This window comes from Drosophila sulfurigaster, chromosome 2R, assembly GCF_023558435.1.
Source record: "Drosophila sulfurigaster albostrigata strain 15112-1811.04 chromosome 2R, ASM2355843v2, whole genome shotgun sequence".
NCBI classification, from domain to species: Eukaryota; Metazoa; Arthropoda; class Insecta; order Diptera; family Drosophilidae; genus Drosophila; species Drosophila sulfurigaster.
The window spans coordinates 13,491,192-13,514,223 of NC_084882.1; the positions used below are offsets into that span (position 1 = coordinate 13,491,192).

The following is a 23,032-nucleotide window of genomic DNA, read 5'->3' on the forward strand; positions in this document are numbered from 1 at the left end:
TCTAAGCTCAACAGTTGTTTATTTATTATTATTATTGTTGTTGCTGTCGATTATCCACTTAAATTACAAACTTTGGAGAGCTTATATTAAATTTCTCAGCAGACAAAAAGGGTTAATTTGATGGGAATTCGATACGTTTTTTTTGGCTGTCATCGACAATATTTTGATCACTTTGAAGGTGTTATTAAATGGTTGCAACATTAGCAAAATATTGCTGAATTAGTTTTTCTTTTATTTTTGCTTCTTTCAAAAAAATTAGTAAGAAAGCTAGAGTTAGACATCCGCTACCCATTTTGAATAAAAGCAATCTTAAAATATACCAAAAATATACTTTTTTAATATACCGAATGTGTTACTTGATATATCGATGAATTACTACATTCAAAATATACCATAAATGTCAAAATATATTAGATTGTCAGATAACTGCGACTAAACGAATAAATCGTTTACTTTCAGAAGAGTATTCGAAAATCGACTAAATGTCAAAATGCATTTCTGACTTTGTTATTTATGATAATTGCCAAAGCACAGTATTTGACACAAGGGAAAAATGCCAACAATAACAAAATTATAGCAATAATAATAGTTTATTTGCATTTGTTTATTTATTTGCTTATTACAAATGCTCACACAGTGTTTACCATTGTTTGTTTTTTACTTGCATTGACAAATTAAATAAATAAAGTAAATGCTTATGAATATTGAGTTGCAAACTGAATGCTAATCGTCTCAGCGACAAATATTAAAACGATTTTCTCTGTTGTTCTTTTGAGATTTTAAAGATTGAAATCAGCCAAATTGGGTGACAATTGCATTGTTTTATTTTCGTCTCTTCGAGAGATTTTAAATTAAGAAAGCGTTGACCTTCCTTCACATATCTGTGTTCATTTACACAATGTGTACAAAACGTATTTGAGATGGCGTTGACAGACGCGAGTGGAGAACGACACAGAGACTATTAAAAGTGCTTAGCACAGATAATTCTTGGTTATTTTTAATTGGCTGCTGAAACACATGTCGACGGACTTTCGCATCATTTAGAATGCGTATAATTTTCGGATGGATTTCATGGCTGATTTGTGAATGTTGCGTTGCGAGCTGTTTTTAATTTAATATGCAATACAGAAGTAGCGAGTGTAAATATTTGATGCGCATTGTTTGGCAATTTAATAAATATGATTGTCTGGCGCATTACGCATACGCAGTGTTTGCCCGGACACACCCCAAAAATTGACGCATGCATGCGTGTGTATGCGTGTCTGTATATGTGTGTGTGTGTGCTTAGGTGCAACCACATTCAGATTATTTACGTATATATGCAATAAGGAATTTTCGTATCCTGCAGTTATAAACAAACGCATCGCATTCTGGAAGCTTCTCACTGAAAGTCTTTCTCTCACTCTCACCAGGGAATTTATTTCGTTTCTCTTTTTGGCTATATTTTCAATTTAGTTGGCATCTCATATTTATGGCTTTGTTGGTTTTTTGCACGTTGGGTTTGTTTGCTCTTGTCTGGCATTCCTTAGACTTATTAGATATTTGATTTTCCTTTGGCTAACATTAAAGCAATGCAATGCAACGCATTGGCTTGCTTAATTGACAACATGAAGAGGTTGCACATATTTCTGTGGCATGCTAGAATGTTGTGTTGCCAATGGGTTCAAACAAATAGCATACTAAAATTGCAATAAATGCTGGCTAGAGTTTAATAGTATTTACATTTAAACAACATGAGGAATGTTCAAATCAAGCCAAGAGCAAATTATGATTTGCTCATGCAATAGATATGGCATTTATTTGCTGATTATCTAAAAGTATCGCAGCAAAAACAAAATATGAATTTATGGGCATTTAATAAATGTTTTTTTTTGCTGATAGATGAATCAATTAAAAGTCTATAATTGCATAATTCTTTTTGTTAAACATTTCCGCTGCACTCACTTATTTAATTGACTGCAAGTTTTAGTATTGGCAGAAGAGAGATATGCATATAATTAATACTCGAACACTCGCATTTCAAGTTCCAAAATTTCATTCAAGATCCTTTGCATTCATCTTATTTTGCTTGGCTGTGGGGGGCAATGGAAATTGAGTTTCCATGGATGCACGTCGAAATGTAATTACGAACCATACTTTAAACATCTTTATGCTGTTGTTCCTTGTTGTTCTATTGTTGTTGCTATCTCATGGCAGTGGTTCTTCTTTGTGTGTGTGCTGCTGCTGAGAGAGTATTCATACCTTTGTGCTTGGCTGCCGAGTTGCCTGCCGACTTGCCAAGACCTGCACTTGGCTGCACTGCAATTTGTGCAATTACTCAAGTTTAACCCACGCACTCTCCAACAAATAATCATATGCAAAGACACAGGCATTCATGTGTATGCGAGTGTGAGTGTGTGTGTGTGTGTTTGTGGCAATTCAATATTGGCAAAATGAAGGCACACTGACAGGTCCATCTACTCGACCCTAACGTGGTCAACCCTTTGTGTTGGTTACGCTCTTATGGTTTTTTGTCTATAGGGAATTACAATTATTTGCACGTTTACGTTGCAAGCCATAAATATTTAGTCCGACCGTCTTTTAATAGCATTCAATGTGGGGGCGTGGCAATTGAATCATTGTCATTCCCACGAATAGCTTAAATTACCAAAACATGGGGTTCGTCACCCTTCTTCTATTATTTTTTAGAGCTCAAATAAAAATGACACACTCAAAATATTATGTAAATCAATAGTGTATGAAATTGTTGTCAACCCTTTAAGCGATTAATTTATTTGGTTTTAGCTTGCAGTCAGTTATGTGATGCAGGCTATATACTAGATAAATATGAGCACATTTAAGCAGAGTTAATAGATAAAAAAGGTCAGCACTTGAGGCCAGACGACAGCAGCGAATCGGACAATTCAGTCGGCCGAACATAATGGCAACAGACGAACGGAGCACTTGACAGTGTGACAATCTAATTACATGGCTGACGTGTTCAGATGGACTCGCAAGCGAGTCCTCCCCGTGTCGCAAGTGACACCCAAACCCAACTCTCGACCTCGCCGCCGTCGCATTGTGTTGTTGTCTGGCTTTGATGTGTGCAGTGAATTTGAATAAATGAATTGAGCGCATGAGTGGAATGATCGCTGAAAGGGCGCACCGACTGGGCATGGGCAGGTCAGCTCCGTTTAGTAACTTTGGCTGCACATTTTCAGCTATTATTAGAGAGAGGCCAACTCAAATAAAAAAACGAAATAAACCGAAAAAAAGGAAAAAGCAACACAACTATAACGTGTCGAAGAACGGCTGTCTGCCCCCATAGTAGATGCCCAATTCCATGGACAAACTCTATTTATCGGAGGGTTAGTCGAACAAACTGTTAAGCGAGTGTTGAGCACAGAGACAGGGGAAGGGACAGAGACGGGAGCAGGCAGCAGGGGCGGGTGGATGGATGTGATGTCTGTCAGGACACGTACTTGACATAAAACGCACGTAGGCAGGCAATGCCACACACAAAGTGCACATTTCAAAGCAAATCGCCAAAGAATTGAACGCCATTCGTTATAAATGTTTTAACAGTTACATTTTTTCGGAGGGGGAAACTAAAGTGTATGCGGGTATATTCAATGTCAGCATACTCTTTAAAAAGATAGTAAAAAATAAAAGCAAGTAAGAAAGTTTCCCGCAACTCATTTTTGATGAAAGCAATACCAAATTAATATACCTAACAAATGCTAAATATACTAAATGTTATATTTGGCGTCTTGGCATACGTTCAAAATATACCATAGAGTGCGAAAATATACCAGATTTTCAGCGGAAGCAGCTCAGAGATGCGCCTGTCACATACATTTTCTTAGCTATAATACCCTTCTACCCTATGAGTATCGGGTATAAAAAAGAATTCAACACAATATGAAACTTGATTCATATTTTATCATATACTAAATATTCTAATATACTAAAAATACTATTATACTACATATGTCAAAGTTTTTCAATTAAATGCTCCAAACACAAAAATCTTTGCTATCAAAATTGACTCGGTAAATCCCAAATACGAAAAAAGTACGCAAAGATCTTAGCCAGGATGATTACTAAATACGCTTTTGGCCAGATTTGCAAAGGAGTGTATATTTGACCCTCTTCAAGCCATAAAATACAAATCCAATTCTGAAACGATACGCTTCAGGGTTGCCGGCTGGCCGCCCACAATTCATAGTCAATGTAAAATAGAATGGAAAAAAAAGAATCAATTGGCTATATAGACGACACTTTACGAGTATTGTTGCTATTTCAAGTTGATTATGTTGAAGCGCCTTTATGACTCTGCTTTGCTCTGCTCTGCTCTGCTCTGTCGTGCCGTTGCCCATTTTGACCATTTTGCCCATTGGCCATTGCAAATTGTGCGACAATAACAAATTAGCTGCAATGTGTGGCCTGAAAACAGAGAGAGAGAGAGAGAACGAGAGAGAGACACATTCAGACAGCAGCTGGGATGATTGTGGACCGACGACGGGACGGACGGACTGTTGAGCATTACCGTTTGAACTGAACCTGTTGTGCATGTAATTTGGCAGCAAAAGCGGAACCCTTTTTGTTATGAGCCCCAGCAGACGCCGCTAGACGTCGAGAGTTGAGAGTCAGAGAGCCAGAGCCAGCCGGCAAATCCCGAGTTCCAGTTCGTTGACTCTCACGTGCGCCAGGGATGGACGCTTCGTTGCTTGGTTAGTTGGTTGGTTGGTTGCTTGCTTGCTTGGTTGCTTGGTTGACTGCCTCACTGCCTGACTGTTGGTTGATGGTCGCTGGTTGCTTCGTTTGTAATACCTGTGCGCGTTGCTTTGTAAATGACAATTTTACCGTTTTGCGGCCCCGCTTTGTGAAGCACTTTTTAGACTGGGCCAGCAGCAACAGCAACAGCAATTTGTTAAAGTTGCGACACACACACGCACTGCACAGTGGTATAAGTTAATAAATATCATTAAATACAAATTTTAAATGGGGGGATAATAATATTTTAATTTGAATACTAACAACAAGAGATAAATGTAGAAAACACAGAACAGAAATTCTGTTGAATTTATTTAATGAACTTTCCATAGAATCGCATCAGTGTGCAGCGTGAACAGGCAGTTAGTTGAGCTCACACTTTTCATTGTTGTTATGGTTGTTGTTATTGCTGCTGCTGCTGGTGTTGCTGTTGCTGTTGCTGCTGTGCGTGCCTTTTGCGGGAAATTTTTATTATGACTTTGCTAATGTCAAGTGCAAATAAACGTTTGACTGACGACGGAGACGGAGACGATGAAGTGCCCCACCAAGTACGTGAGCCCAACGAAGCGAGCCACGCCTCCCATTCAGGCAGGTACAACAACAACAGCAACAGCAACGACAACAACAACGACAAACAGCAGTAGCATCAACAACACAAATTTGTTGCAATCAACATAATCAAAACAGACATACAAAATGTTGGCTATGCTGTTTGATGGGTAGCCGCCGCCATTGATGACGCCATTAAGTACACGCACACACACACACATATGCAGATATAACAAACCTTTGAAGGAAACAAACAAAGATGGCCCCAAGTATTGTTGTTGCTGTTGTTTCAGTGCTTGTTGTTGTTGCTGTTGAGCCAAGTCGAGTGTTTATTGCATTGCAGGTGCGCCACATGCTACGCTTTTAAACGGTTCTTCAGCCGATTTGTATCTCTGTGTGTGTGTGTGATTGTGTGTGTGTGCATGCCATAATGACACACCATAAAAGAGGCCCGCATATAAATAACATAAATAAATAACATTAAAACAAACTCTTCTCAAAACGTTAATTGCATTTGAATGCTGAGTACGTGAGTCGCAGCTCTAACGATGCATCGTTTTACATCACCACTGAGAGGGAGAGAGGGCGTGGCAGGTCAGGCTAGACGATTGAAGTTTTATTACTGGTGCAAATTGCACTCGACAGTTAAACATTTGGCAGATGGCAAAAAAATGAAACAAAACAAAAATAAAAATAAAAAATCATTAACAATTGAACGTTTTCCCCTTTGCAAATACTTTTTTAGGGAGGAAAACAAAATACAATAATCAACGCATGAGTGGAAAAAACTAAATTCTCAGATTTCAATGGGTATTACACGACTTATAGCAGATATTTCCAATTCGCATTATCGTAAAAAGAGTTTCCTTTTACTAGACTGTGGAGAATTTATGTTTGGGTTTTCTTTTTCCATTCATCCATGGAGATTTATCAAATGGGCTAAGGATAATAAAATCAACAAACGCGTAGCACCAACTATTGGTCCTGCGGCGAGGATGCTTTTGTGTGTGTGCATGTGCGTGTGTGTATGTGTGTGTGTGTGGGAAGAATGTGGCAGCAACAGGATCTGCATGTTGCCGGTTGCCGGTTGCGTTGCCAGGCTGCAGCCACTGAAATACCGTCGCCATTGTTAGTTGCTTTTGCATTTTGCCAACGAAATTAATTAAAAACTTGACAAACGCACATAACAACAACAACAACAACAACAACAGCAGCAGCAAAAACCTCACTCTTTGCCAAAGTTAAAGCTTTTGAACTGGTGTTGTAAATGCATCTGCCACAGGCGTTGATGTTCGACAAAAGTGTTTACAAATATTTTTGCTTAATAATCATGGCTTTTTTGTGTGTTTGTTTTTTTTTATGTTGTTTTGCGTTCCATAAATATGAATAATTATTATGCAAAAACGATAGCAACACGTTGATTAAATATGCATTAATTAGCTAACAATGATTAAAGATTGCCATTGCAGTTCAACAATAGCATATGTCATGCTTTTATCAGGCATTTTATTATATGTGATATATTAATTATATACACTGAAAAAAAGAAGTTTTCAAATCACGATTTTAGTCTAAGTACTAAGAATTTTGGCCTAAAAAGTTCTTCAAGAATATAAAAATCTTAATGTTAGAAAACACATCTCAATTTAAAAAATATTTAATAAAAGTGTATTTTAAGATCAACAACATATTTTGTTTTACTTCTTTTTAATTTTACTATTTTATTACTTCATTTCGCATTCAGCTTTTTGTTAATCGCGCTTCTTAAGAAATACTTATCAATACTTTCTTTGATAACAATGGTGAAAGGATCGAAGAAAACACTCGAAGTTAGATAAAACTTTAGATACAAATTTAGATGGATTATTGAATTTTAAAACCTAAGTGTTTTATTTTGAAAAATTGTCATTTTTCAGACTTATATTCTTAGTTTTATGAATTTGTTCTTTAAGTGGTCCTATTTTAGAAATTGGTCCTTTTTTTTAGTGTAGGGATTGTTTATGGAGTGCCTTTTAATGCGAAGCCTTTTGATTTGTAGTCTCCTCCAATTAGAGATACGCATTTGCAATGAAATCGATGCAAATCCTCTTATGCTGAGTACGTTTAGTAATTGGTCTGAAAGGGTTTTGCTTACGGTTTCCCATTGTGTGCTATCTAATCCTTTGCTCAATACAAGTAATTTTGTGTAAAAAGGTAAATTTCTCGTATTTCAGACAGCAGACTGAAAGCGTATGTATGTATTTTTTATGCTCTTGGTTAATAAGCACTTGGTAAATCAATTGAAAGTTGTCTGTTGTTTGCTTAAAACAATAGCGGATAATTGTGTATCTGCAGCTGCAATGCAATTAATATGCATTCAGCGGATGCTTCGCAACCAATAACTTTGACAAAGATCAAAGTGTGTATACGCAGAGCACACACACCCAACAGTTTAATTTATAGGCATGTAAGTAGATTGCGTAAATCTCTGCACAAATAATGTGCTGAGCAGTTGAGATTCTCGAGAGACAGAGAGAGAGTATGAGAGAGACGCGTTATGAATGTCAATGTAAACTGAGTTCCATTGATGTTGTTGTTGCTGCTCTTATTGTTTATTTCATTGTGCAACTGCAACTGCAACTGCATATTCATATTCTCTGATGCTTCAATTCAATTCGTAAAATGCACAAGTCTTGCAGACTGCCGGATAAACAGAGATGGAGGGAGTCAGCACAGGCCCCCAATTGAAAGGTGGCAATAAGCAGAGATGAGAGGGGGGGGGCGGGGGCGGAAGGGCGTGTACAAAGAGGATTTAATTAATGATATGTCAGGCAGCAGTCAGGCGTCAGGCAGCTGCAGATGGATGATTGCACAAAAAGAAAAGCCATGTGAACAACGAGAGCAGCAGCGACATAAGGTTTTTGCTTTGCACATGGAAAGTGAAAACAAATGTCTCTCAATGCTTGCATCTATTAGATAATGTATCTATTATCTGTTGCACACACACATGCATACAGTTGTTATTCCATTATCGAATGCAATTTATTCAACATGTCGAGAAGTCGTCTTTGGCTTTTTCACGTTAAGTGCGTGCACATGCCAATGTTGCATGCCACATTAATAAAGCGCTCAGGTTCTCTCTGATTCGTTTTCTGTGTGGAGGCCAGTCTAAAAATATAGCATTTGAAGTACACTCGAATCGGGTCTCTCTCTATCTCTCTCTCTCGCTCTTTCCTTCTGTGATGTGAGTATGTATGTCAATTAGTCCGAGCAAATTGAGTGCCGTCATCGCTGTTTTGTTGCTGCCCCTGTTGATGGTTGCTGTTGCTGCCACTGACAGCCTCCTGAGAGGTTTGTGTGCGGGATCCTTCAGCTGTCTGTCTGTCTGTCTATCCGACGGTCAGCTTAGCTTGAACTAACATATAAAACAGCTTAGCGCTTTCGACTCCGTTGCGGTCACCCCTAAAACACTTTGGGCTTCATTTGGTTTCATTTGGAGTTAATTTTAATTGCATTCAAGTAGGAAATCTCAATTTCACAGCAATTTCAGTTCAAATTCATTAAAGCAAATCGGCACGAAACTTCCATTGGGTTTATGTGTCGCTTGTGTGTGTGTGTGTGTGATGTGATTTAATGCAACTTTCGCATTAATTGCCATGCGCGTCGACCACAGAGAATTATGCGATAATAATGATGACGATAATCATGAGTCTCTCTCTCACTCTCTCTCTACGTCTCCGTTTCTGTCTCTGTCTCTTTGATGATGAAGATGCAGCTGCTGATAATGATGTTCTTGTTAGTGGCAGTTGGTGTCAAGTGGCCAAGTCTGGGCATAATGAAACCCGAGCATTTACTTATCTCGATGAGGCTCTATAAATTGAGCCATAAAAAATGGCGCTTTATTTTTAAATGAGAGTGCAGCCAGAGAAGCACTGCAAATTAAACCACAAACGAAAATGATTTAACTTTTAAAATTACAAAGCTTGGAGTTAATTGTTGTCATTAGATAATTACATTATTAGCAAAAATCTACTCTCAAATTATCTATACTATCGATTTAAAATTGTCTCTGGCAACCAAAATACTCGTGTCTATTAATTAAATTTCCATAAAAGGGCGATAAAAATCTGTTCGATAATAAAATAGTGTTGTGTGGTGAGTCACGAAAACACGCACCTTCCCTCACCTTTGTCATGCGCTGTCGTTTTTCGTTGTCGCTGTTATCGGGGACAGTTAAAATTGCAAAAATTGTCAACGCAGCGTGTATTTAATCTGGTCAAACTTCCGTTGTTAAATGAATAAAACTAAAAAGCGTTAACGCAACGCACGCCACTCAGATGTGAACACCAATTGGACCCTTGGCATTTGTGCGTTTTGCAAATCAAATGTTGATTTCATTTGCCACACACAATAGATACAAACAAATGCAACAACAATACTTAGCGAAGAGAGAATCATATAGTCAAATTATATGCTGTATTTGCTTTGTTGTTGTTGCATTGTTTTCACGAGTTTCCATTTGCATTTCACTGCACAACAAGTCAACGAGCGAGAGTTACATTTGCTTCACTGCCTACACCCTGTAAGCATCACGAATGGGGTAGCTTATGTCTGTAATAACTAAAGCTATTTCCTCAACACAATTACTGCATATCAAACTAGTCAATCACTAGTCTTTTTACCCGTTTTGTGTTTCTTGTTTAATGGTCAGTATTGTTGTTGGCTTTGGCGAGCATTATCTTCTTTGCTTTGCGTTTTAGTTTTATTGACCATTATCTGTGTCCTTTTCGCACAGCAAAATATATATGTTTGTGTTGTACACACACCTTTTGAATGCATCTTTTGTTTCGTTTGTGGCCAAATAATTATTATTTTTTTTGTGTGGCTAAAACTAAATGCTTCTCTTTTTGGGTTAAATTCATGCTCAACAAAAGACTTTTATCATAGGATATCCTTGATAATGCATAATATATGTATGTATGTAATATATAGAAATACATAATTTATATCTCTGGCAACGCGTTGACAGATCTGTGAGAACTTCTTTGGGTTAACTGAAAAGCAAAGCTTAAGAATGGCCTTGTCAATCGGTTTGTTTGTTGCTCTCAACACACGCTGTCACGTTCAACGCTGCTTGTCTGCCAGCCAGATAAGCCTTGTGTTTGTGTTGTGTGTATTGCGTATACGCACCGTGCACCAGCAGAGAGAATCCATAAAACAAATGCCATATGCCATACAGCGTTTACCATATGCAATACGAGTGGTTTACGAGTATATTCATACATATTATTCATTCGTTTTCGTTCATTTTTTTTTTCGCTTTATCATCGCTGGCATTTTGCGTGTCGCCCAAAACAACTTTTTGATGCTCTCACGCGAGTTTTTTTTTTTCTTTATTGTTGGCAGTGATGTTGTTAATACCCGATGCAAAGATGCGGTTATTGAGATACATAAGAAATCTGTATCGACAACTTAAGGTGTGTTTTTTTGGTACGATTTTTGTCGTGTCATTCTCTTGGTATTATTGACTTGATTGTGATAGTTTATCTTGTGAGAATACAAACACAAAACACTTACACACAGACAGGTAGAGAGAGGGAGAGGGAAACAGTCGAGACGAGACGATTGCACACACACTTTGTGGGCAAATGTGTTAATTGTATTTTGATTGAATTGCGTTGAAATATTTACACAGCAGCCAACAGAACGTTTAACGTGAATGTGAACGTAAAATTTGTTTGATTTCTGATTCCAGATACAACAGCCAGAGAAAAAGGAAGGCACAGGCAGGCAGTCAGGGATAGGGCCAATGGGTCGCATCGACAGTAACAGGTTTTCAATGAGTTCCCACTTCAATCATTATATGAGTTTGTGTTTATTTTACACGCTTTTTGTTTAAGATCTCTGTTCTGTTTATTGTTCCGAGTCGATAACAAAAAATGTGAATGACAATGAGCGGCAGCAGCAGTTGCAGTTGCAGTTGCAGCTGCAGCTGTGCGAGGACATGCTCGAATATACTTACTATTATATTGATAGGGATTGTTTAGCATAGAGTCAACACTTCAAAATTCATATACAGACAATGTGTATCTCCCTTTGTGAGAGTGTGTGAGTGTAACGTGCTCCCCTCTTCCTGCTTGCTTGCCCTCTTTGTAATTTGTGTGCCCCATTTTTATAATAATCCATATCCATACAAATTTTGATTCATGTATTGTTCGCTTAGTTTAGTTTGAGGGTTGCTTTTTGTTGTATCCTTAGCACATCGTCGGTGGTGGTGGTGTCACTGCGCCAGAGTTTGTTCTCTCTCTCTCTCTGTTTCTTTCTCCTCGCTATCACGCTCGTTCTCTTCGTCGTTTATCTCCCGAGAGTGTGCTCTCTTGAAGCAGCACTTAGACACCGACGACTCTCTCTCTTGCTGTGTGTCTGTTTTTCGCTCTAGCTCTGTATCGTTATCGTACTTTTACCCTAACTACGACGCCTCGAATTCACGTGCTTGTATTTTGGGTAACCTTTTATTTTTCCCCGATAGCAATATGAAAAACAGCGCCAAACATTTGCTGGCCGAGAGATGGCGCCACAACAGTAGTATATACGTTGCAGCAGTTAATGGAAAAATCATGAAAATTAAGCTTCGTCGGCAACGTCAAGTTCCCAGTTAACTTTCCCTTTGTTATTCTGTTCGCCGACTGGCATTGCTTTTGTTTTTGTGGCCCTATAGCTGGCTACTTATCCGATTACTTTTAACTTTTGACATATTTTGTGCGAGTGTGCCTCGGAATGTTGCCAGATTTTTGTTTTTGTTTGCTGCTAATATGGCACTTGAAATTTTATGATTTATGAAGTCGTTTACTTACAGCATTGTTCACAGTTTTTCCGCTCACTTTGAAAGTTTTTGATTGCTTGGCAAAAGAACAAACTAGAACAGTTCAATTTAGAGTGGATTTTATAATTAATTTAAGTAAATGAAATGTGATTTCATTAACACCAAATTCTCGTTATAAGCCAATCTATAATTTACATAATCAACTAATTTATATTTTCTCTCTTTTTTTGCAGGTAAACAAATGCTAGCAATAAATTAATATTTAATAATATATTAGGGGGAGGCGATGCCAAGTAAGTTAATAGAATTCACAAAATGACCATAAATTTATGAAATGCCATTGATAAAAAGAAGTGTTGATTTGTGCATTCAAAACAGTGCTACCACCTGTTATCGAGAATAGTTGGTAAATACTGCCTGCTTTATTGTGTGTCTGTTAATTTAATCTGGCAACACTGGCAGCCCATCACTATGCACAGTTGTTGTTGTTGTTGCTCTGGTTTTGTGCTCTTGTGTGTTATGTTGCGCTCTTCCGAGGTACTAAGTGATTTTACGTGTTTGGTGCACCACACACGTCTGCTGCCTCCACCTTTGTCTGCTGCCCGCATCGCTGACGTTTCGTTTCATTTCGATTATTCTTCTTGCTTTTTTTTGTTGTATCCGTCTTTGGCGCTCTCCAAGCTAAACTCTCTCGCGTTCGCTCTTGCTCTCACTCTCACGCTCTGCCGCTAGTACACGCACACATACACATACCCACACATAGATTTTTTGCGCTCTGTTGTTTTTCGGCTTGAGTCGCGGGCTGAGTTTTTCTTCTCATTCTTTGCGGCGCGCGCGAAGCAAGAACAACAAAGCCGACGATGTTGACGACGACGACGCGAAGTACAACGAGGACATCGCCGAGGACATCGTTGTAGTGAGTAGTATAGGGATATAAAAATGTTTTGTGCGATTTCGCCGCGACTAGTCTTACGTACGTGCCGGGATCGCAATGAATGTGTCGCCTCGTCTCGCCTCTAGCCAACAACAACAACAACACTTCCTATTCATCGCTGTCGTCGTCTCCTTTGAGCTATAAAGTTTTCTAGGCTTTTTTATTGTTTGCATTGCGAGCCGTCGGGAATTGCCATATAAAATTTGATAATACAAATTAATGAAATGATTGGCGCGCGTTTCTAAATGTGCGTAACTCTCGGTTTCGGTCTCGTACTCCTACGTGTGTCCAAGTGTGTGTGTGTGTGTGTGTGCCAAAACAAATCATAAAAAGTGCAAAGCGATAGCGTAAAGAGGATAACGCCAAGCTAAAAAAGAATAATAAAAAAGAAATATAAATTTAAAAAATAAGCAAACATAATACGCAAATCAGTTAATTCAGTTGGAATTATTCGTGTTTGTGCAGTGCATAAAAAGCAGTCAAAATTTTCACCATTTATCCGCAAATATTTAGTGAGTATCTCAGAGATGGCCGTCCGTCCGCCCGTCCAATTGCCCGCCCCCAATTCACAGCTCCCTGGCTCCCTTGCTCCTTTGCGCCAACAGCAAGTTGCGAGTATAAACAACGTGCGTGTGTGGGAAAGAGCACGCGTGCAAATGATGTTTTGGGTGATGATGTTGTTGTCGTTGTTGTTGTTGGTGTTGGTGTTGTTGCTTTTGTTACTATTTTGCTCGCTGCTGCACGTCTTTAGATACGTCGATATAGCGCCACAAACATACGTACAATACATACATACATACATACATACATACATGCACAGATACAGATAGTCCCAAAAACAACAAGAACAGCAACAACGTCGATGACGACGACGTGAATTGTGAAGAAATGCGCGTTCGTGTGACCCCATAGTATCTGCCGCTCTCACCCTACACTCTCCACTCCACTCCGCTTTGCCTTGCCTTTCCGCTCTTGCTGCCTTCTGCCTGCTGCCCCCCCGCATACCGTGGAAAAGCAAAACAAATAAGATGTAGATACATTTTTTTCGTTCCTACACGTTGCTGTTGTTGTTCTTCTTGCTGCTTGCTTCTTGTTGTTGTGGCTGTTGTTCTTCTTCTTCGTCTTCGCCTCGTTGGTGGCAGATGTGTAAGTGTATTTGTGTTTTATCTGTGTGTGTGAGTGTGTGAGTGTGTGTGTCGGTGTGTTTGAGTCAGACGTAACTCTCAAAATACAAGTATCTTTAGCTGGGCTGTCCATTACTTGTATCCATTAGATACCTGTGCATGTGCTTTGATGTTGAGTGCGTGTTTCGTAGTTTCGATTTTTGCCTTTTATTTCACACTTTGTTTGTCATTTGCTCGGTGTTCACTTGAGTCCCATAATATGATGGCTTCAATTGTTGTTGTTAACTTGTTGGCCAAGTTTGTGGCTTTCTTGCTATCGCGCCGTCGTTTACAGTTATGTGATTCTTGCTTCTCGTTCTTTACTTCACTTTTTTATGAAGCCGTTGGAGGCGGAGGCGTCGGTTTCATATTTATCGTCTGACAACACTCAAATGCAATTGATGGGCATATTTAATCGATGTCGAATGTCGTTTTCGTTGTCGATGTGGATGTCGATGAGTAGCAGGCAATTTGATATACAGAATGAAAGTTGTTGTGGAAAATGTGATAGCCAATTTGCATGCGGCGCATTTTAATAAGTATTTCCATTGAAACTAGAGTAGATTATGACTAGACTTCCAATCTGAATAGTAAGTGCAGCAAATGCATTCAGATTTGTTTGGATATTCTATTTTAACATATCACACTAATTTCAAGGTGATAAAATTAGCAGGTTTACACCAAGTAATTACACAAAAGTTATGCTTACATACGTAATCTGTAATTTTATCACCTGATGCCACTTAAAATATAATGTGAAAACTGTGCTTGTTTGTTTGCCTTGTTATTTGCTTAACTTTGAAAATAAATTGAGAACTTGTCGTAAGAGCAGCAAACAATTGAATTGAAGTGCTCATCAAGCGATGCTCTCTTGCAAAGTGATTCGTTATCCTTCCTCCTTTATGCCACATTTGTTATACAATTGTGAAAGAGAAAGAGATTTGTTCAGGTGACAAGCGCTTTAGGTCAGACCAAAAAAATCTACTGTCTGCCATATGATTTGTGGTAGTTGTAGTGGGTCGTAGTAGGTTGTTGAAGCGTGACGTGCTAATGACGCTGCCATTTAGCAGCAACAACAAATTGTATGCCACACACAAGTCCATAAATATGTTACCTCACAGCAACGGCAGCGGCAGCTGTAGACAGGATTGCGTGGCTCCAACTGACATTGTGTGGCCATTGTGGTGTTTAATGGTTTGTTGCTGAGGGTGTGGGCTGCTTGCTGTGGTTTTAAAAGCACGGCCAAACATTTTGCACCTACTTGCGAGCGGATTTTTGGCAGTCACATGGGTCGTATGTGTAATGTGGCACACGAGTCTGCTATGACTTGACAAATTCTTGATACACAACTCTCTATGACTCATTGAGATTGCCGCCAATGTGTGTCTGTCTATCGTCTATGAGTCTGCATGCGTGTGTGTGTGTGTGTGTCTCTCTGTTGTCACTGTTGGTGCGTATTGATTAATTATAAATACGGCGCCCATTTGCCATTGGCTTTGGTAATGCTAGCAGTTATTGTCAGGCCGTTAACATCAGTTGGCACTTTTCCCATGGCCATTTAATGCATATTTAATGCGCCTTACACTTAGTGTAATATGCACAAAAAGGGCTACGTCTACAATTCAAAGGCAACAGTCATCAGTTACCGGTTGCCGGCTGCCGACTGCCGTTTACCGCTTTTCCATCAGTTTAGCATTCGCAGTCAATGACAGCGCTCCAATTGTAGTATGAGATATATGTATATTCGTAGACGAGCGACGTTCAGTAGTTTGATATGTAAAGTGCATAGAGACTAAATTAATTTGATTGGCAACGGTTTTCGATGTTTGTTTTTATTGTCGAAGCAAATACACACAAACACACACTCGCACACAATCGGAGCGGACACAAATGGCATTTGATTCCTGGCCAGTTAGTGCCACGTTAGTGCCACCCTTTTTCAATTACATTAAGAACAATTTACCCAGGAGTTCAGAGTTGTGTGGAAATGTTATCACCACACACTAGGGATGATTACAAATGAATATGAATGAGTAATCAGTTAGGTTAGGAGATATTAACTACCATAACAAAATAGTATAAAGAGCGATTATTAAATTGCTTACAAATTGCAAACCTGCTTTATTGATAATTAAATAAAATGATTCAACAAAAGCAAAATGAAATATGAAAAGGGAACGTTCATTTTGGGAGCTTAAATCAAATCATTCTGTGCAGCCAGAGAATCGCTTTTATCTTTTTGTATTCATCTCGGTTATTACTGAATGTAATTAGGCTAATCTGTGAGTGAATGAATGCTGAGCTCAAATTGTTAACGTTGTTACTGATGATGATGATGATGATGTTAGTGATGATTATGATGTGGTGTCATCGACGGCTCGCCAGTAATTTGCATGCCCCACTCACCTGAACTGAGCCAGACCAGAGAGAGAGAGAGAGAGAGAGAAATGGGGAAACTCCAAACTCATTTTGAACAACACTCGAGACATGAGTTATTTGGCTCGAGTGGCGTTGCAAAGTGCGGGGGCGCCACAAAGTGAAGGCAACGTATTTTTTTAATTGCAATCACTGACTGACTGACGCTGTTGGGCGTCCTTTTGTCTGCTGCGCTGTTGGTTAATTGGCACGCATTAAATGCACTTTGTCTGCGGCTTGCATGGCGTATGCGTAACATGGCTTTAGATCTCTTTCTCCTCATTAACTGCTATTAAATTGCATTAAATACGCGTGTCTAATTAGCAATAAATAAGACATTTAATTATAGGCACAGCAAATCACATAATCAGCATTGACATTGTGTCTGCACTGATCTCCCCTCCCTCCCGAAACTCACTACCGAGTGGGCGTCTCAATGAGGTACCAGTTTTATTTTCCTTCCAAGAATTATAACAAAACAGCGCAGCATTGAGTGTTGTTCTCTCCCATCATCCATCACACAGACACACACACACACACACACATACACTCACACAACTAGCGCATGAGCTGCGCCGCCTTTAGCTTTAGCTTCACCTCCCAAACTGTGGCAACCGAGAGACATCCAACAGCCACAACGACCATTGAAACGTGCCTACACTTATCGATTTTTATTTCATTTTTATCCATTCTTTGCTGTCTTATTTTTTGCTGGCTGGCTGGCTCGCTGGCTGACTGAGCTCCTGTGTTTTCCACATCACAGACTATCCTGGATGGCATTGCGATTCTGAGCTCTATGGCTGCATGGCTGCGCATTGTTTTTGCACAAACATTTTTGTATGTTGCTTACTGCTCATAAGCTGACTGAGAGGGGGGGACTTGAACTCAACTCGTGCTCTACGGAGTATGTGTGTGTGTGTGTGTATGTGTGTTTGTACTAGTCGGTAGTCGGTAGTCAGCGACATATCGCCATAACACCATCAACAGTTCATACACCAGGACAACGACGACGACGACGACAAAAAAGCGAGCTGCTTTCCACTTCCATGTTGTTGTTTTGCTGCCTGTGTCGTCTCCGTGGTCCTTTTGGGGTCGAATTGTCACACGGCTGGTCGTTGGTTCGCCTGCCTTCGTTTTGCTATTGTTACAGACTCTGACAATAGAAACAGCAGCCAGGCCTCCCTCCTCTCCTCCTCCTTCCCTCCCTTGCTTCAGCATGGCTCCTACTTAGTGTAGCTGTTTGGTGATGCGAGGCGCTGAGGAGCCGCGAGGCTGAGGTTATGCCAGTCAACCAAATAAACGAAACAACAAAGACGACACACACACACACACTTACACACTGACACACGCGTGCACACATAAAAAAGAGAGCGAATAAAATATGCGAAAGCATAACAGAGTTGCCATAAGGTGGACTCCAAGGCTTGGCTTGGTCCGCGCTCTCTTCACTCTCTCTCTCTCTCTTTTTTTCCAAGTCCGTGGCTGTTCCCATTAGCAGCCAGCGGCAACAACAACAACAATAACAACGACTATGTCGGCGCTCTTATAGCTCGAGTGTCCTGAGTGTACACAAGTATCTGTATGTGTGTGTGTGTGTGTGTGTGTGTCTTGTGCTTGCACATAAATAAACAATTTTTTTGTAGTTGTACGTTCTTTGAAACTGAAATCTGCCAGCTCAGCGTCGCAGGGAGTTGGACCGAAACACTCGACGTTCATAAATATCATGATGCCAAACTACGCGCAAAACTCGACTTAAAAGTCCATTACAATATAGTCTATAGCGTACACAAAAATCTATCTATCTGAATGAATTATCAATTTAAAATGCCTGAGCTTTTAACACCTACACAATGAGCCAAGAGTTTTCTCACTAATGTACTATAAAAAATAGTTGTAGAGCTTTGAAAGTCCACTAGAAGTTCTTCAAACAGCTGCTGTATTATTTAACTGTGCAACCTGTGCAACCTTTTTGTAATAGACTGTGATCCATTTATGCAGTTTGTTGACTCCTTTTAATAGAAGCTGAGTAAAAATGCATAATTAAATTACGTGCCGACCCAAAAAGAGATAAAATAAAACCCGAGAATACATACTTGTATATAGCTGTGTGTGTATAGGTTCTCCATCTGTCTGTCTGTCTGTCTGTCGACTTCAAATACTCTTTGCAATTTTACTTTACTCTTGCTTTTGGCCCCCGCACTTGCCGCATTTAGCTTAATTCAATTTTGCTGCTTAACAAGCCAAATGCCTTGAAGGCAAGCTGAAAACAAGAACCGCCGTCGCCCAAAACAGGATAACCCAAGGATAGAACGCGTCAGGATTGTGGCTCACTCTCTCTCTCTCTCTGTCTCTCTTTGACTGACTGTTGGCAAGTAGGAGATGAAGGAAGGAGCTAGGCGGGGGGCGGCTGCAACACAAACAAAAAGCTAAAACTACTCGCACTACACTTTCCATTACCTTTGCCGTTTACTTTTTATTTCTCCTCCAATTTTTTTTTTATTTTGCTGCTTTTATTTCCTCCTTGCTTGCGCTTCAACCGACAAAATTTTTACTGACTTTGACAGGCAGCAAAGCGGCGCACACAGAACGAACTTTCAGATATTCGAGTGCACACAGATACTCAGATATGTAAAAGTGTGTGTGTTTGTGTGTGTGTGTGTAGACGCAACTACTACTGTCGGTGACTGTGCAGTCAGTCAGAGTTTGTGCCTCGTAAATAGGATTCATCTCGCTACGCGGGCAGCCGCCGTTTGACTCTCTCGTCTTTGCTTCTGCCTCTGTGCCAATCTACTTGGCTCAGTTCTGTCTCTTGTGTTGTTGTTGTTGTTGTATTTTTTTCCTCCTTTTTGCTTCTGCACAAAATGCAAAATAATGTGGCAACATCTGGCCCTGCCCTGCCAGTCGACGTCGCCTCTGTTCTGCGCCAGACACTCAAGTAAGTAGATGGCAGAGGCTGGCTGGTCGACTGTCTTTCTGTCTGTCTGTCTGTCGCTCAGTCTCTTGCTGCCTCGCAGGCTGGCTGGCAGGCATGCAGTCGGGCAGTCAGTTAACTACCATCGAAAACACATCCCAACAACATCCAAGCCATGCAACCATGCAACCATCCGTGCAACCATCCATGCAACCATTCGTCGTCATCGTCGTCGTCGTCGTCGCCTATCCGTGCGTTCATCTGCGTCTCGGCTAGCCAAACTTTTGAGCATCTCTCGACATATGTACGTGCATATCAAGTGTATATCTTTTTTTCTCTCAATTTTCGCTTTGCATTTCGCACAGGCGAATTGCCGAGAATTGAATGCGAAAGTTTTCGCCACATTTCGAGGCAAATAGGAAGAAAATCATATCACAATTGGCACCAAATTAAATGAATATGTGCAACATATGTTGAGAGCTGTTTGATAGCATTACTTGATTTGTTCGTCATTAGAGTCTAATAGATTGAGAGGTTTCTATGAGATGCAGATTAGAAAAGATAAAAGATACCTGTCAAATATTTTTGGGTTATCGATTTAAATAGTGAATCATTCAGATTGGTAAGCGGAAGATACTCCAATTTGATATACATATATAATATAAAAGTTGTCTGTCTTATTGGTGTTGACTCTTTTATAGATATGTTAATCTGTGTATAAGCAAGATAAAGATCCAAAGCTGCAGATGGACTGCAGATACTGCAGTTGAAGAGTCTTTAGAATAGGCAGCAGCTCTCATTTTTGTGTAATAGATACACAGCTCTGACATTCTTCAAAACACAGTGCGGTAAACTAGTTAAAGATACAAATATGCGTAATTGATGAGCTGCAGATACTCCACATTCCACTCGAGATAATGGACATTACATTTTATGGGATGCCACACCTGGTTGCGAGCTGATTCGTTACAGTTCTATCTATCATATTTGTATCGCATCGTGTCGAGTCGACTCGAGTTGAGTTCAGTTGAGTCGTGTCGTGGCGTAACTGAGACACTGCGAGGCATACTTATAAGTACGTTTATTCGTATTTATATGCCATGTACACACTTATTGTTATTGAGAGCACACGCGGCGCGGCTTTTGAATTACGTTGCTTGTGGCAACAATCCCTACCACACCACTGCCCGTCCCGCCCCCTTTCCTTGCCACTTCCTCTCTCAGACATTGCTGGGCATCTTAAGCTTTGGCTACAGCACAAAATGATTGTGCCCAGCGCCTAAAATATAAAACTCGAACGTTGCCAGGACAATTTTCACAAGTAAAGCGACAACAGCAACAACAACTGTGGATGTGGATGTGGATGATGATGTGGATATGCTTGTGTATGCTTATGCTGAATGATGAGAACGATGCCGTCGTCGACATCATCGTCGTCGTCGTCGTCGTCTCCCGCTGCTAGCCTGGGCAGCAGCTGTAAGCGAGCGGGCGGGAGGTGCTTGTTAAATTCTTTTATGCTTTGTTTTGCTGTCGATAATGGCGGCAATGGCTACACATATGCTGTAGTATACTTTTTATATGTAGATAGGTTTGTATGTATACTAGGACGAGACAGACAGTGGGGGGTTTGAAGCATTGCTCATGCCTCAATTCCAATCGTTGAGTAGGAGACGAAAGGCGAAGACTTCTTTTGATGCTTATGCTCATTTATCCTTACCTACGCCATCCCCTTCTTCATCTCCACCTCCGCCTCCATCTGCATCTTTGGCTCTGGCTCTGGCTTTGCTGTTTTTGGTTGCTGTGGTGCTGTGTTTTTTTCTGTTTGCCGCCTCGCTTATCCGTAATTCCTCATTTTTCGTACGCCCTTTGTGTCTGCCTCCTTCTCTGCTGCTGCTGCTGCTCCTGCTGCTGTTACTGCCTTTTGCCCTCTGTCTTGGCTTGTCCTGCTTGCGACGTATGCAAATTAATGTTGTTGCCTGCGATGCGAGGGGCTGAGCGGAGGCAGGCTGGCAACCCATCGTTGGTATTATGCAAATTTAAGAATACTTTCGTCTCTGTTTGTTGTTGGTTTTTCATTTTCATTTTCTAAACAATATATAAATATTGCTGGCGCGCAACAACAACACAATGTAACGTAACGTAACGTATTGGCAACATATTGTGGCAGCAACAAAGTTGAACTTTTAATTGAAAAACTACCTGAGACACACCTTCATCGTCTGCGCCCGTCAAGTCGAGTTTATTTCAAAGCGGATTTTAATAAGCGCCAGCACGTGCATCAACAACTTTTTTGCAACACCAACAACAACAATAATAATAATAACAATAACTAGTTCAACGTTGCACAGATGTCAATTTGAATATTTATGTTGATTTAGTGTCAGTTGTGTGTCTGCAACTCAAAGAACTTATAGACTTATGTTAAGCTTAAACGTCTCTTTGCATTATATGATTCCACTCTATTATTTTAGCGGATTCCAGAAGTTTCCAACTTCGTTTTCACTCAATATGCGAAATAAACGACTTCCTGTTTGGCAATACATTCAAACAGAGCTGTGAACAAATCCACTTGGTAGCCATAAAAAATCATATAATTTCATTGAATGCGTAATCGACTGCAGAACACCCTTTAAGTAATGAGTTAATAATTTAATTAGTTTTCTGTATCATTATTATTATATATACAGAAACATGTTTTAGTATTCAGTATATTATCATTATTCAGTATATTATTTAGAATTTTATTGTTCAGTATATTATTCAGTATATTATCATTATTCAGTATATTATTATTTGGTATTATTATTGTTCAGTATATTATTCAGTATTACAATCCTTATGTATATTGTCAGTATTCACTATATTATAATTATTCAGTGTATTATTATTAATGTCATTCAGTATAATATTCTTGTTCAGTAAATTAGTATTATTCCGTATATTTTTCCACCTTAAAAATAGATTGACACTTTTTACATTGTAATCAACTAGTTGGTGATATAAATATGCAGCATTAACACTGTCATTATAATAGCTGCAGGGTATAAAAATAAGAGTGCCCAGAAACGTACTATTTTGTGAAATGAAGAAGTGCAAAGAACTCTTCAAGCACTAATGAAACTGGTTTGTTTCTGTTTCTGGCTGGACGACTTGCAGCCCGGCAAAGCTAAGCCTTGGCCAAATATGTGACTGTGACTCCCTTTCCATTCATTCCCCCCCTTCAATGCTCCTTGCGCCCTTGGACACGGACATCGGGCCGCCCTTCCGTGCTGGAAATGTGCTAAGTTGCTTCGTTTTGTATGCACAAAGCCAGAAAACGGCAACCGAAAAGTGTGCAGGATGCAGAAAAGGGGCAGGGAAGAGGGGCGGAGCAGTTGCTGCTGCCTGCGGCAAATATAAGAGTTCCAGCTTCAAAATAAACAACTTTGAAATGGCGCGCAATTTTGTGCACAAACACACGCACACAGCAATATATGTGTGTATCTGAAAGATACTCTGTTACT

General features: G+C 39.8%; 1 protein-coding gene and 1 long non-coding RNA gene across 2 annotated transcripts in view; both read left to right on the forward strand.

Moving 5' to 3' along the window:
- LOC133839390 (mucin-2) overlaps window positions 1–23,032 on the forward strand; it is a 54,328-nt gene that overhangs the window by 16,931 nt on the left and 14,365 nt on the right.
- LOC133838927 (uncharacterized) lies at window positions 1,897–3,116 on the forward strand. The gene is made up of 2 exons (XR_009894025.1): window positions 1,897–2,777; window positions 2,809–3,116. It is a non-coding gene; the product is annotated as an uncharacterized LOC133838927 (long non-coding RNA).